The sequence below is a fragment of the Chiloscyllium plagiosum genome, unplaced genomic scaffold, assembly GCF_037043375.1.
Source record: "Chiloscyllium plagiosum isolate Xiang-an unplaced genomic scaffold, Cpla_swu_hap1 HiC_scaffold_21, whole genome shotgun sequence".
Taxonomy (NCBI): Eukaryota; Metazoa; Chordata; class Chondrichthyes; order Orectolobiformes; family Hemiscylliidae; genus Chiloscyllium; species Chiloscyllium plagiosum.
In genome coordinates, this window is record NW_028270159.1 from 100,189,670 (window position 1) to 100,201,517 (window position 11,848).

An 11,848-nucleotide genomic window follows, 5' to 3' on the forward strand; every position below is an offset into this window, starting at 1 on the left:
TGCGTGTTAAAATAGGGGAACGTTAGAGCATGGTTTCTTCAAGACGAGGTCACGCCTCTAAAATCTGATAGAAATCTTTCAGGAAGTAACAAGCAGGTAGGCCAAGCAGAGCCAATGCATGTTATATACCGAGACATCCTGAAGGTCTTCTAAAATGTGCTGGCAGGCAGCCACTGATTTAGCTGTGGGACAGTGGTGTTCACGTCAGTGTGTTCGCATTGGCAGATGCTTGGCTGTAAGGCAGAAAGAAGTGAGTGCAGATAAAAGGGTCCTTCTCAGGGTGGCAGCTGGTGACAAGTGGTGTTCCAGAAGATACATTGTTGGTGCCACAACTTGTCACTTTATATATTAACAAATTAGATGAGGCATCTGCGGCAATCTGGCTACGTTTGAAGACCATGCAGGAAAGGCGGGAGGCTGCAAAAGGGTTTGGGGAGTTTAGGTACATGGACAAAGGAATGGCAGATGGAGGGAAACGTGGGGAAGTTTAAGGTCATGCGCTTTGTTGGGAAGAATAAAGGCATGGACTATTTTAGATATGGGGAGAAAATTCAGAAGTGTGAAATGCAAAAAGACTGACGAGTTCTAGTCCAGGACTCTCTCAACGCAACATTGAGTCAGTAGTTAGGAAGGTAAATGCAAAAATGTCATTTATTTTGAGAGGACTTGAATGTAAAAGCAGGGATGCACTTCTTAGACTCGCTAAGGCTCTGGTCAGACCACATTTGGAGTATTGGTTGCTGTGTTGATCCCCATATCTTTGGAAGGATGTACTAGCTCTTTAACGAGTTGAGAAGATGTTCACAAGAATGGTCCCAGGAATAAAAGTGTTAACATTGAAGGAATCTGCGTGTTCTCGCTGGAGTTTCGAGGGATCGGGAAGATCTAATTTAAACGTACAAGATACTGAATGGCCTAGATAGCGTGGATGTTGGGAAGATTTCGATTTTAGGAGACTAGGACTCGAGGGCATACTCTTTGAGTAAAGTGAAGACATTTTAGAATGGAGACAAGGAGAAACGTCTTGAGCCAGAGTGTGGAGAATCTATGGAATTCATTGTCACAGGAGGAAGTGGAGGACCGTCATTGAGTATATCTAAGACAGAGGTAAACAGATTGTTGAGTATCAAAGAGATCGAGGGTGACAGTCAGTAGGCAAAAGAATGTGGTTGCGAAACCTATCAACCATGTTTGAATGGTAGATCAGACTCGATGAGGTGAATGGCCTACGTTCTCCTTCTATGCTCTGCGATCGTATGGACTTAAGCAACAACCGATTGCTCCCTCTCTCACTTTGTCCCTCCTGACAGCAAAATGTGAGAGCAGAAAATCCCTGTGTCATCTTTACCACATTCGGAGGATTTCTGCGAACGACTGATGGGAATGTCTTTACAGCTTGAAGTCAAAGAAGTTTTGCCATATCCAACTGTTCGAGTTGGATAAACTCAGAGACAGAATAACAGGTCTGCACTATCATTTTTCCAACTGATCTGACTTCAACCATTATGAAACTGGAAAGCTTTCTTTAAGCTGTTTTCTGAAGACATGTGCGTTTGTATCTTTGCCTGTAGATGTGTGTCTCTGTGTTTCACATTTGTTTTCTCGAAAATAACACATACTATATTTAAACTTTGTTGTAACCTGTGGAGAAGTTGGACTGGAAATGGAAACAGTGACCCTCCAATACTGGACGGACAGAAATCAGAAATTCGCACGGGCTATTCAAATGGGAATTCTCGTCCCTAAAATTAATTTGGTGGGGACAAGATTGATCTATAATTCCCTGTTGCCTTCCAGCATTATGTAGTCTGAGTAATTTGACGTTGCACAGTTTCCAAGTATTGAGATTGGGTGCTTGCATTTATTCAAAATTGAATTTGTGCAACATTTGACAGGCAAGTGAATGAAGGAAATTGTTACACCGACGGATGAATGTTGCTGAGGCCACAATTAGATCAGCTATGAACTTACTGCCTCGTGGAGCAGTGGCAAACTGTCCAATGACCTAATGCTGCTCCTCTGTCCTATGTTCCTATATCCCATTCAGTCCTGAAAACCGCTTATTGAGAAGCTTATGAAGACCATTTTCTCCAAATATCTGCAATCGCAGTACCATAGGATTGCATTCAGTCCAGGAGAAAGTGAGAAATAGAGATGCAAGAGATCATAATCGACAATGGGGTGCTGGAAAAGAATAGCACGTCAGGCAGCATCCGAGGAGCAGGAAATTGATTTTTCGTTATAAGCCCTTCATCGGGAAGGGAGATTGCTGATGAAAGGCTGATGCCCAAAACGTCGATTCTCCTGCTCCTTGGATGCTGCCTAAGCTGCTGTGCTTTTCTGGCACCACACTCTCGAATGGCATTCAGTCCCTCAAGACGGTCACACACGGTTTAGTGTGAGTTGTAAAATGCGATTGGGAAATACAGGCTGGATATGAAACAGTCTTCCCATCTCTTTACACAGTTCTGCCTCTCTTCAACTTGTGATTCAGCTGTGGGTCATGTTGCAGAACCAGATTGACTGCGAATATCAGACCAATATCTCGCCCAGGGATGGCTCAGAAAATACTTTTCTCTTAATGACCTCAACATTCAATAACAGCATGTCCAGGAAAATTACAACTATTAACTTTCCAATTACACAATATGAGGACATGAGAAGTAGGAGTAGTTAATTCGTACACTCACGCCATTTTATCAAATTATGGCCGACCTACTGTTGGCATCAACACTTCTTTAATGCCTAATACTTCACACCTTCAACACTCTGCCAGGAAGAAAAAAAACATCTATGTCCTCTTTAAATACTTTCAGTGATCTAACTCTCCAGATTGAAAAATTCCTGACATTCGCTCACCTCTGTGAAAAGAGAACATTTCCTGGAAAGACACTATCACTATCACAACTGCTCAGGTACGAGAGATTGACCCTGATATCAAGGCAGTATTTGACTGAGGATGGTGTCCACAGAAGAACTTATATTTCCAGAATCATGTATCCCGAGTTTTAAAAAAAAGCCATGGAATTTATTACTTTTTCAGTGTCTGTTTAGACCGTAAAGTGTGATTGTCCAATACCATCACGTTTCAATCCAGTCGGCTCTTATTTTCTTCGAGCGCTACGGATTAATTTCGCTCACTCCTCATGGTGCAATCAGACCGGGGATTAGTCTGGTGAAATTCTTTTACACTGTATCCTTTGCAATGATATCATTCCATTTAAAGGAGAGAAAATCTATCCTAATACACAAGTACTCCCTCAACAACACTCTGAAGGATATTCACAATAATTCATTTCACTCACTTACCCGTATCCATCTCTTTTTGTGGTGGGTAAAAACGCCATTCCTACTCTATGCACTGCCACGTTCAATGATGTTAAATGTTCTGAATATCTGTATTTCAGCATCAATAAAGCCAGCACCAGAAGTGCCCATGGAGATGAACATCACCCTCGGGAGAGTCTCAATCAGAAAGAATGTGCTTGATATAGGAATGACCACGTACCTTAATGGAAAAGAGCTGTAGGAAATTGGGAAACAGGCAGAGGAAGGGAGCTACCATTATTTTGTTCTTGTCTCACGGGATGTGTGCAGCCCTGGTCAAGCCGACATCTTATGCCTATCTTGAACTGAGTTGCTGGTTCAGCTGTTCCACAGGCCAGTAAAGAGTAAAAACCATTGCTGTGCATTTGCTTTCACACGGAGACCTGACCAGGGAAGGATGACCCATTGCCTTCTTTAAAGGACACGCAGCAAGCAAATGGGCTATTTCTCACATCTAATGATCGTTTCTATTAAATTACATCAATTTGTTTGATGCCATACGAAAGATTATTTTTCTGTGCCTCTCGATATCAGCAAATGACATGACCACGTCTGACAGATTCTGTGGAGGGAGCACGTTAAACATCAAGTATCACTATTTTATAATGGACACTTGTTTAGGAGTTATTTCAAAGCGTTGTATGCAGATTTAACCAAGGCACAAATCATGGTTTACTTAGAAGTTGCACTGAGTCTGAGGAGGAGACTGGGATATCATGATGGTGGTACTGGGCAGGATTAGTGAGTGAGGATGATATGAACAAATAAATCTGTCCAGAACAAACATGCATTATGGAGTTTGAGAACAATCTGATTCCTCCTCACAGATTAGTGAGTAATATTTCATGAATAGTTTGCTCGTTGTAATTCGTGTGGACTAGAACGTTTCATTGGAATTGAAAACGTTGACTTTCACATTTCCAAATTTTAAATAATACGAGCATCAACTCAGTTTAACCTGGTTTAATCGACAGAGAGAATAACTTGCCATGAACATCAATTATAGCGAATATTGGATAATAACCATCAATATATCATAGATCGGCAATGCTACTGACATACAAGATTCACAAAGCCAGTGAAGACATTCGGATGAACACCTGTCCATTGTTGAAACATTCCAGTCTAATATTGTCAGATTCTGATACATTGTTGTATCATTCCAGTCTATTCTTTCCTAGATTATGTTCTCCTCCCTCACCCCACCCCCGACCCGGAAAGCTGATCCCTGTTAGTGTCGTCGCTGATGTTGGAATTAATACTACAGTATAACATATTAAACCGAGTCCCTAATTAATAGAAGAGGCAACCTGTATTGTGACACATTTAGAATACATCGAGATGGACATCTATGACAATCGCTGAAAAAAGGTTCCAGTTAACCCCTTTCTGTTCAATACCTTTTTATTAAAATTCAGGATAATAGTTAAATCTACAACTTCTGGATGTGTGAGGGTGACTGAAGGAACGAAAGTTAGGCTGATAGATCAATTGTGTGTGACTATTCAAACTGCCTTAGATGTGGGAGTAATATGAGAGATTTATCGGAACACAAACATGCTTCTCTGTTCATAAATGGAAATATACATCATGTAGCTACTGATCAGGCATTACAATATCAATATAACTATGAGAGAAGCATTAGTTCTCCATCATCTCTGATCCGAGGACAAAATACACCTAATTCGATGTGAGGTTATAACAGATAAGTTAACATTGATAAGTTAATAGATAATTGTACCTAAGAGACACGGTGACTGCAGATGCTGGAGAATTCAGTGCAGATAAAGTATGGTGTTGGAAAAGGCACAGTCGGTCAGGTTACATCCGTGAAGCACGAAAGTTGATGTTTGAAGTAGGACCCTTCTTCAGGATTCGTGAAGGGGAAGGGAGGTGAGAGACAAATGACAGGTGGGGTGGGACTAGGGGAAAAGTCGGCGGGAATTGGGTCAAGATTTGAAGTTGATAGTGATAGGACGCTGGGAAATGTGCAGTGCATAGGTGCAAGGAAAGATGGACAGTTAGGTCGTCTCTACAGGGCGGATCTGAGTTGGACGGTTGGATCCGGAATCTGGGTGGGAGACGGCAAATTTTGAAACTTGTGAATTCAATGATAATGCCGTGTGGTTTTAGGCTCTGGAGGCAGAAGATGATGCTTACCGGCAACATCCCGGTGAATCTCTCCTGAACCCTCTCCAGCTTAATGTTGCCCTTCTTAAAACGGGCGACAGTAGTGCACACAGTACTCTACGAAATTATTCATAAATGTCTTGTGCAGTCTTGGCATGACTTTCCAACTTCTAAACTCAAAGTGCTGAAAAATGAAGTAACATTAAATACCCGTTTATCTGTGCTGTAAACTTCAAAGAGTTCTACCAGCACCCCTGGCTCCTTCTTTTCGATAACACAAGCAATGCCCGAAAGTTAATTGTATAAACCCTCCCCTTTGTTTGATTTTACAAAATGCAATACCTCGCATTTATCCAAGTTAAACTCCATCTGCCACATCTCAAGCCAGTGAATTATATCACACACACCCCCACCCTCTCCATTCAGGTTTAAGAAACCGTCCCCTCTCCAGAAGGCCTACAAAGTCCAGCCTTCATTTTCCTGAGCATCCAGAGCTTGGTGGCCTTGTGCCGGCAGGGGGAGGCGGGTAAGGAGAGGCTGGAAATAAAACAATTACCATGTATCAGCTAAGTATTGTAGAAAGATGGAAGTCACATTCTAATGATTAAAAATACTGATCATTATTTTATTCCTGGCCAGATTTTACGCTGTTTCGTTGTCTCTGGTGTTCAGTAATAATATGTATTCAAGATCATTCATAGTGCAGAGTATGTCTCCAGGATTTGATTCCCTAATATTGCATACTAGAGATAACAGCCAGATAAGCTGAAAATCATGGACAAGCAATTAAAACAAACATTCATAGTTTGTCTCAATGGCATTGCAAATGCTCTCAACATTCTATAGTTGAGGTTAATCTCTGTATTTGTTTATCAATGAGAAATGTTCCCTGTGTAAGGCAGTAACGTTAAACAGAAATTGTTAAATCCACTCAGAGCTGCAAGTTGACACTTAAAATATGACCCAAAATCTGGGCATTGTTGCGGTGTTGTGTAATGGGTAGCACACACATTTCTGAGTCAGAACTCTGGATTCGGTTCCAGTCAATGAACGTGTGGTAGTTCTCCTACCTCTGCGGCAGACACTGTATACTCATGTCCTGTGGAGCTGTGTCACAGCATGTCAGAACACGTTGATGAACAAAAATACAGGAGAACAATTTTGCAGCTTTAGGGGCCATTTTTGAATGATGGTCGTATCCCTACCTATGATCGTAATTTACTAACTTCAAATCCACACAGGGGTGTTTAATTTTATGCCTGAGCAATTTGTTTATCCTTATTTTAGAGTACTGACTTGATGAAGAAGGAAGATGCGTCAGTATTGACTTTTAGAATTTGAAGCAGAGATGACTGAAACGGCAGTCATTCGTGTTAATTAGAATCAAATTTGCACTTTTTTGATGTTTATAAAATTGTGAACAGCATGGATAGTGTATCTAGCCAAGGTCTTTCTCCCAGAGTAGGGGAATCCAAAACTAGAAAGCACAGTTTTTAGCCGGTTTTGAACAATATGAAATAAAAGAACCTAAGGACAGTTTTTTTTCACGAAGTGGTGGGTTTGTGTGACGAAGATGCTGCCAGAGGAAGTAATGGGGTCTGTACAATTACAACATTTAAAAAGTGTCTGGATTGGTATATGAATACAGGAATATGTGCCAAATGCTGGCAAATGTGACTAAATTAGTTTAGAATATCTGTTCGGCATGGACTAGTCGAAGGGTCTGTTTCCCTGATGTACATCTTGCTGAATCATTGATTCAATTTATAAAGATCTCTTCGTCATCGTAGATTGTCAACTATTATACAAATAATAATGATGTCATCCGCTAACCATGTCCTCTGCAATGCTCATCATAATATTTTTTATAAATCACAAACAAAAATGAATCCAACACTTTTTATTGCATGTCATCGCTGCTTACTGAATTCCAGTCTGAAAAATAACACTCCAAGACCACCCTGTCTCTTGTCATTAAGCAGATATACACAGAAACATAAATGTATATTAGACAAATTGTGTAGCAGGCCGAATGGGGCCGAATGGGGAAATGCTGCTCCTACCAAACATGCTGTTTTCTCCATTCACCACTCGACGCTGTAACATAGGGAGAGGAAGATCTCATTCAGATACTAAGCATTGTTACATCGAGGCAGGAGAAGACAATTCTGCCCTACCATCGAGGTAGACGAGAATAGAACGAAGTATTCAGTCATTTAATTAAATTGCACAGCACAGGAGGAGTCCATGTGACTGTCCTAGGGTTTTACATTGGAGCAGGCGAGCACTGGTCAGCTACCAAGAAGTACATAGTAGAAATAATTATTCGTTTACAGGTGGATAAGCTGTATCTCGTGGAATTCCTCAGGGATCAGTGTGAGGTCATCAACCATTTACAAGCTAGATTAATGATGTGGATGTCGGTGCTGACTGCATTAGAGCTCACTTTGATCATATACCAGTTTAGTCATTCAATAAGATGTAAAGTGTAGATTCAGCGTCTTCAATTGGACAGGGGAGATTAGTGAACATAACATTGACAAAAAAAAGAACTTCGTGCTTTGGGAAATTAATAAGACAGCAGAAATATTTTAAACAGAAAGAGAATGCAGAACTCGGTGGAACAGAGAGAATTGTGCGTCCTGGTGCATGAATTATACCAAGTTAATCTGAGATTGCAGCAAGTGATTTGGAAAATAAATAGACTGATTCTGTTTCTTGCCGGGGAGTCAGGTATGATCTTCGGGATGTTTTATTTTCTGCATCAGTACAGGGCATTGTTGATATCACAACTGACGCATGGTGTGCAGCAATAATTTCCGAAACTGAAAGAAACAAAATTGCTTTTGAAACGTTTCAAAGATGCTTCTCTTTACTTGTTGTTGGAATGGAGATATTATTTTGGGAAGAATTTACAGTTTAGGACTCAGAATGACAGATGTTTTCATGGCAATATAAGATCTTCAGAAAATTGTAGTTGGTTAATACCTGATGGACATTCGCTCTTACATGGCATAATAAAACTGGGCGGTAATTTAAGAATATGATGGGGCTCTGGAGAGGTCACTGGACACGAACAGTTCACTCTCATTTCTCTTCATTCGTTCTCTAGACCTGCTGACCTGTTCCAGCAATTTCTGTTTTAGGTTAACAAGAAGATGCCTTTATTTTAATGCAGATATTGTGAAGACATTAAACATGTTATTTTATTTTTTAATTACGCAGGCACATATTAACAGATCTTCAAATCCAGTGGGGATATTCATTTGTAAAATAAATGATTCTGTTTACAACAGTAAGAATGATGCACCTATTTGGAGCAGGAAATGTGATGGAGCAATATAGTGCAGATAACATTCACGGAGACCTCACATGGTCCAGTTCAAGGTCTGATAACATCACTGGATCAACTTAGAAAGGAGAAAATGTAACATGACTCAAAAGGAACAGGCCCTTGCACCCTTTCTCATTCCTTGCCCCTCATCCTCATCCCAATACCTCAGGGGATGGTGACATTTTTGACGTTGTACTATGTACTAATAGTCAACGGGAATTAGAGGAGGACAATATGTGGAGACACGGTGGTGGGTGTGGTGCGCTGAGAAGGGCAGGGTCTTGCAACGGCAAGATTAGATTAGATTAGATTAGATTAAAGTGTGGAAACAGTCCCTTCGGCCCAACAAGTCCACACCGACCCGCCGAAGCGAAACCCACCCATACCCCTACATTTACCCCTTACCTAACACTATGGGCAATTTAGTATGGCCAATTCACCTGACCCTGCACATCTTTGTAATGGTGGGAGGAAACCGGAGCACCCGGAGGAAACCCACGCAGACACGGGGAGAACGTGCAAACTCCACACAGTCAGTCGCCTGAGGCGGGAATTGAACCCGGGTCTCTGGCGCTGTGAAGCAGCAGTGCTAACCACTGTGCCACCGTGCCGCCCACAATTGTCATAATCGGAGATTTTCATTTCCCCGACATAGACTGGAACTGATATAGAAATAAGGTCTTAGATGGGGTGGAATTTGTTAAGTGTTTTCAGGAAAATTTCTTCAAGTAGTGTATAGAGCGTTCTACTAAGGAAGGGGCAAATCTGAACCGACTCTGGGGAAATCGGGCATGACAGGTGACTGGGGTAACAATGGGGGAGCACTTTGGCACTAGTTTTTAATTTTACTGCTTTTAATTTTAAAATAGTTATGATTAGAGACAAAACTGTTCGAAATGTTCAAGTTCGAACTTGGGGCCAGGTGATGTTTGAGTAAATGAGCCAGGAGCTTAATGGTGTAGTTTGTTGGCAGTCAAATATATTTCTGGCAGGTGGGAGGCCTTTAAAATGTGAGATACCTCGCGTTCAGAGTCTATATGCTACCGTGAGGGTGAAGAGTAACGTTGGCAGGAATAGGGAACCCTGAATGAGAGCAGATATTGAGTATTTAATTTGTTAAAAAACTGCATGTCTCGGGTACAAGTAGCTGGGATTAAGGGAATCCCTCGAGGTAGACAGGGAATACAGGAGTTTAATGAAGAAGGAAATCAGGAGGGTGAGAAGGCGTTATGAGATAACCTTGGCTGAGAAGATTAGGGTGAATCTAAAGAGGTTGTTTAAGTACATTAGCAATATATTTTTAAAAATTACAGTGAGATTATGACCTCACACGGACCAAAATGGATATGTATGTGAAGAGCGACAGGTCATGGGCAAAGTCCTCAATGATTATTTCTACTCTTATGGTGGAGAAATATATGAAGACTTGGGACCTTAGAGAAGTTGTGATGATATCTTGGGGACAGTTCCAATCACAGTAGAGGAGGTGTTAGAATGTATCAAGGTGGATAATCCTCTTGGTTTTGACCAGAAGTACCCAAGAAAACTAAAAGAGGGTCGAGAACAAATGTCGGGAACCATGGCTGATAGTTTTCATTAAAGTTATCTTTAGGTGAGGTCCCAGAAGAATCGCTGGTATCGAATGTTGTGCTCTTACTCAAGAAGGGAAGCGAAAAAAAACCTGGTAACTATCGACTAATAAGTCTGAGATCTGTGGTCGGTTAGTTATTTGAGAGCTTCTGAGTGTAAGGTATACATGCATGTATAAAAGCAGGATTTAACTAGATTTAGTTTTTTAATGTTAATAACAATTATTAATAAATGTTATTAAATTGTAAAGATGGCATGGCTTTGTGAGTTGAAGGCCATGTCATACAAATTTGTTTGAGTTCTTTGACGAAGTGAGCAGGAAGAATGATGAGGCCAGGACAGTAGAGGTAGTCTACATGGATGTCGGGAAGGTCTTTGGTAAGTTTCCACATTGTATGCTGATCTGGAAGTTTTATTCGCAAGGAATCGAGGTGGAGCTGGCAAATTGGATACCGAATTTGCTTCATGGTTGGAAACAGAAGATAACAGCGAAAGGAATGCTTGTCAGACTTGCAGGCCTGTGAATAGCGCAGTCAGTGCTGGGTCCATTGCCCATTGTTATCAATATCAATTATTTTGCTGAGAATATACAAGGCATGCTTGGTCAGTTTGCTGACGACGTTAAAATAGGCGACATCATGGACAGTGAGGAAGGTTTCAGAATTTGCAGCAGGACCTTAATCAGCTGGAGACGCGAGCCAAGAAATAGGAAATGGAGTTTAATATTGATAAGAGTGAGGTCTTGCATTTTGGAAAGTCAAACCAAGGTACGAGTTTCATATAAATGGTCGGGCCTTAAGGAGTGTATTGGAAAGAGGGTCCTTGGAAATCAGGGTCACGGTTTTCTGAAAGCGGCGTCACAGATAGACAGAGCAGTAAATAAGACGTTTGCCACACTCGCATTCATCAATCGTGCACTGAGTGAAGAAATTTGGAAGTTATGTTGCAGTTTACATGACATTGGTGAAGCCACGCTCGTGGTGATATATTCAGTCTTGGTCACATTGTTATGGGAAGAATGTAATTAAACTGGGAATATTGCAGAAGAAATTTACAAAGATGTTGGCAGGACACAAGCGTCTGTGTTATCGGGAGAAGGTGACAACAAGGGCATTTTCCTTCAGAGCACACGAGATTGATGTTTTTTTCAAAGAACTGTACAACATCATGTGAGGCACAGATATGGTAAATTGATACAGTCTTTTTTTCCGGGTTCGGGAATCATGGACTAGAGTGCATCCATTAAAGGTTAGAGGGGAAAGAATAAAACGGAACTTGAGGGAGAACGCTTTTATGCAGCGGGTAGTATGCATATAGAATGGGCTGCCGTTTACATTGGCTGAGGCATTTACATTAACAATATTAAAACGGCATTTGGACAAATACATGGATAAGAAAGTTTAGAAGGATATTGGCCAAGTGGCTGGAAATGGGGTTAGCTTGGATGGACATTTGGGTCAGCGCAGA